This window comes from Arachis hypogaea, chromosome 19 (genome assembly GCF_003086295.3).
Source record: "Arachis hypogaea cultivar Tifrunner chromosome 19, arahy.Tifrunner.gnm2.J5K5, whole genome shotgun sequence".
Taxonomy (NCBI): domain Eukaryota; kingdom Viridiplantae; phylum Streptophyta; class Magnoliopsida; order Fabales; family Fabaceae; genus Arachis; species Arachis hypogaea.
In genome coordinates, this window is record NC_092054.1 from 22,453,930 (window position 1) to 22,458,945 (window position 5,016).

Below are 5,016 nucleotides of genomic sequence, written 5' to 3' on the forward strand. Positions count from 1 at the left end.
GTTGCTTGGGGACAAGCAACAATTTAAGTCTGGTGTTGTGATGAGCCGATATTTTATATGCTTTTTGACATCATTTTCATATAGATTTTAGCATGTTTTGTTTAATTTTTATTGAGTTTTTATAGGTTTTAGTGTAAAATTCACATTTTTGGATTCTACTATGAGTTTGTGTGTTTCTGTACAAATTCATGTATTTTCTGGCTGAAATTGAGGAGTTGGAGCAAAAGTTTGATTCAGAGACAAAGAAAGCACTGTAGATGTTGTCCGGATCTGACCTCCTTGCACTCAAAAGCTTTTCTGGAGCTACAGAAGTCCAAATAGAGCGTTCTCAACGGATATGGAAAGCTAACATCCAGAGCTTTCCAACAATGTATAATAGTCCAACACAGCCTCCTGCCCCAGTTTAGTCGTCCAGCGCCCAAAGGAGGAGACCAGCGTCCAAACGCCCAAAGAGGACCCCCTAGCCAGCGTTCAATGCCCTAGAGGCCTCATAGCACATGGATCTCAATCAAGCTCAGCCCAAACACTCACCAAGTGGGCCCTGGAAGTGGATTTTAGCACTAAAAAGACTGTTTTATCCTTCTTATGTAATTCTTAGTCATTAGTTTAGTATTTAAGGGATATTTTACATAATCATAAGGGACTTTATGCCATATTTTCGTGTATTATTGTGTTTTCTATCAGTATGAGTTTCTAAACCTCCTAGGTTTAGGGGAGGAGCCCTGTTGAATTTTATGGATTAATAAAAGTATTACTATTTCTTTTCAATCCGTGTTTGATTCAATTTTAAGATGTATCTTCATTCTTCAACTTGATGAATGGGATGACCCGTGACAATCATCTTCATTCTTTATTCTAAGACAGCGTGCCTGACAACCACCCATGTTCTTCTTGGGTTCGTGGGAATACGTAACTAGAAAGCATCAAACCGCCAACTTGATTATACATCTCTTAGACGGCTAATCCACGACTTCGTTGGGACTTCTCGAGACACCAGTTCAGTCGAGGTATGGGGAGATTAGGATCTCTGTGGTAGAGGCTAGAACCCAAAGGCGCAGCATTCTCTGATCTGGAAGATCCGACCTTGTCTGTGACGTTTTGAGTAGGATCATTAAGGAGAATGGACTGCAGGAGCCTCACCCTCAATCAGAATGGATCCACACTAACCCTGGGGTTTAGATCTGGAGAAGATTGGCGATCGCGACCATACGGCGTTGATCACATACAGCGTGCCATAGAAGAAATCATTCACAATTGAAGAAGACAGTAAGACCAGAGTTAATCCAGAAGGACAAAGTATCTCCAAGCCTTAACCATATTCTTATCATCTTCTTATAATCAAACCTTGTAATTCCATTTTTATTCCTTTTATACTTTTAACCAAATCCAACAACTTTCTATCTGTCTGACTAAGATCTACAAGATAACTATAGCTTGCTTCAAACCATAATCCTCGTGGGATCGACCTTGACTCGCTCAGGTATTACTTGAACAACCCAGTGCACTTGTTGGTACAGTTGTACAAAGTGTGGGGATTTGTGCACCAGTCATTATTCTTAAATTTTTTGTACATACATATCAATTTATTATTAAATAGTTAAATTATCTCTGCGCCTTTGCTTTTTTGCCTTTTCAACTTTTATCAGTCTCTTCATCAGCCTTTACCACACTCTGTTCTTATCCTTAATAGTTAATAGGACTCAAATATTATGCTTATTGTTATTGTTATTATTAATAATTTATGGCATTTCCTTCCCTCTTTAGTTAGCATCATGTTAGCAGAAAGTTAACTCTGCTTTTGCGCAAAATGTCACCGTCTATAATCTTCTATATATCTAATTTTGTGATATAAGTTTTCTTCCTTCAACAGAAAGTGAAGTGTCTGCTGACTCTCCCAATAAAACACATGATCCAATGTTGGCAAGGGTGAAAATATATCTATTTTAATATTTAAGCAAGGGACTTACTCTCCTTCTTGCTTTTAAATAGATTATGCTTCCTCATGATAAGTACAACCTGTGGTGACCATCATAAAACACACAACTATTATTAATTTGATTCCACTGATTATTTAATATTTAAGCCTAAGTTCAATTATTAGATCTAGAATTTTCATTATTAAAAACCCTGGAAATTTTCTTAAGTGATGCAAGTTCAACTTGTATCTCCAGGTTCTTAAGTCCTCTTTCAGTAGCTCCCTTGGTTGCACAGTCGCACTTGTTGGCTTCAGCCTATACGAGTTAGGCTTTCCTGGGGTAAGCCTCATTTACATATTTATATTGCTCATATTAAAATTTAATCCATAAAAAAAAAGTTCAATATTAATCCCCTGACCCTGGCTTGCATCTTTTTTTTTTCTTTTTTTTTTTTATTTTATGAGTTAATAATGCCTCACTAAGAAATGCTCTTAGCAATGGGAGAAAGCTGATAGCAATGCCTTTTTGATCCTCAATTGTTGAATTGTTTCCAGAGTACTGAGAAGTAATCTTATAGGATTGATTTCTGAGAAGTTCCAGATTCATTTTGGCTGTGTATCACAGTAGATATCTTTGTCTTTTGTTCGGTAGATATTGGTACTTCACTTGTGTCATTATAACGTATGAATTTTTGTTGGTAAGGATGATGGGTATTCAGACAAAATTTACTCAGTTACATGTTATTCTAACATGGTAGCTTGAAGTCTACTTGAATGAGTGTGACACAGTATAAGTGTGACACAGGATTGAGTCCAGGTTGGTGTGTAATGTCTAGATGAGTATCAATTTGCAAAATAAGTAAATAATTTTCATTCTTCATTTCTGTTGCTATAAACTAAAACATGCCATAATCTGTATGTAACAACTAATAACACATCATTTTCCTGAACTTTATTGTACTTTTTGTTCTTCAGTTTCCAATTTGGTTGATAAGTAGTCGTAATTACTACAAACTCTACAAGTGCTAGGTCTAACTAACAATGCATTCATTCTACTGCTTAGGATCTTATTCTTTGCCGGAATGATGTGCACAAGAACTATCTAGTTATCTTCCACTACCACCGCCACTCCTGCCATCCTCAATCTCTTCAGATGAGGACTATGATGATGAGGATGAAGATAACACGAAGACTATAACTAATAGTTTTAGTATGGTTGAACAATATACTCAGAATTATAGTTGATGTATCAATACACATTATTTATGTTTTGAATTATATTGACTTGCGTGTTTATATTACTTTTCTTTTAGTTTGATAATACGATAAATTTGTTTATTTTTTGAAATATTATAAATATTCGAATACAAATTAGATAAAAATTTGTATTTATTAAATTTATATTTATTTTGTATGAAAACAGGTTTATTTTGCAATGAAAAAATCTAAAAAAAATTCTATTTTACGTTACCGATGGATTTACAGACTGATTTTCTGTCTATATTCAGAGTTTGGAATGGTTTTCCAAGGTTTCAATTACCGACGAAAAATCCGTTGGAACATCTGTCTCTAATTACCGACGGAAAATTTGTCGAAAAATCTGTCTCTAATTACCGACGAAAAATTCGTCGAAAGTTTGACATTCCAGGGAAATGGAGGCGAGAATTTACCGAGGAAAAATCTGTCAGTAACTGATAAAAATCTGTCGGTAAATTACCGACAGAAAAAATCTGTCGGTAAATAATTTCCGACGAGACTTTACAGAGGGACAAAATCTGTCAGTAATTTCGTCGATAACCAAAAATTTGTCTGTAATAAAGCCTAAATCTATCTGTAAATCTGTCTGTATTAAGCAATTTTCTAGTTGTGACATCCGAGGATATTGACTCTGAAAATATTGCTGGTATTAAATATGGTGCTCTAGCAACATTGTGTTTCACATTGTGTGAGTCGGCATCAAAGAACTAAGATGACTTCATGGAGATTAGAGATTATATTTTTGGACTAATCTAAAAGTTTAAAAAGAAATGTAATCCTGACTCCAAGATTCTTTGTAATGCGGGTTTGGTCAGTGGCCCAGTTGTTGTGAAGACAAAAGGATCCCCTCGTCAAAATAATTATTGAGTGACAAAATCTCGTAAGTGTTCTCATTATACACGTCGTGATCATACGATTCAAAGGTGTCTAGAGTTATGCAATAGAAGCATCCAACATACTGATCATCACTAATCGAGTGATGAACTGAATGATGTAAAAGTAATTTTAATTTTTTGTTTTATCAAAATTTTTAAATTTTTTTTACTTATTTATTTAAATATTGTCTAATATATTTTATTATATTATAGGATTATTATCAAGAAGAAACAAATCACCAAAACAATAATGAAAGTAATGTTCAGAGTGTACATCACAGATGTTTTAGTAACAATGAGACAAATGAATTAACTATACAACAAAATAAGAATGAAGTTAAGGCTACTTATGTTAATGTAAACTTCAATATATAAACCTGACTTTCTATTTTTCCATTTTTTTTCTATCTTTATTTCTTTGTTTAACCTGAAGTCTTTAACTTTCTTAAAAAATATTTTTTTTTCAAAAATAGTAATTTGTGGCATTTTATTACATATACATTTTATTTTTAGATTTTATTACATATATATTTTATTTTTATTTAGTTAAAATTATACTTACTTAATCATATTATATGAGATGCTTGTATGTAAAATTCAAGAATTGAAGATAAAGGTTCAAAGTTCAAAAAGTATAAACAAAGGTGTTCTAATATAAATAATGTGCATAAGACCTATGTGGTGCATTATAAATTACACATATAATAGCAATGATTTTTTTTTTAAACTAAAAAGATTTTAAAATTTTGTTGTGTGCATTTTTAGAGTGTGGGCAACTAAATTGCCATGATACTAGAAAAACATCTCAATCTAAACTAACAGATTCTGTAAAATTTTAGAATTAGAACATAAATGGATTGTCTGTGCATCCTACATTTTTAGGATTTTTTCTTCAAATTATAGATAATAAATATTTGAAAGAAAAAAATTTAAAAATATAGAGTAAAAAGATAAGTGGTGAAAATTTAA

At 32.9% G+C, this 5,016-nt stretch overlaps 1 long non-coding RNA gene across 1 annotated transcript; it reads left to right on the forward strand.

Moving 5' to 3' along the window:
- Positions 1-1,786: 1,786 nt before the first annotated feature.
- Positions 1,787-3,253, forward strand: LOC140182463 (uncharacterized). The gene is made up of 2 exons (XR_011878045.1): positions 1,787-2,255; positions 2,979-3,253. It is a non-coding gene; the product is annotated as an uncharacterized lncRNA (long non-coding RNA).
- Positions 3,254-5,016: the final 1,763 nt, after the last annotated feature.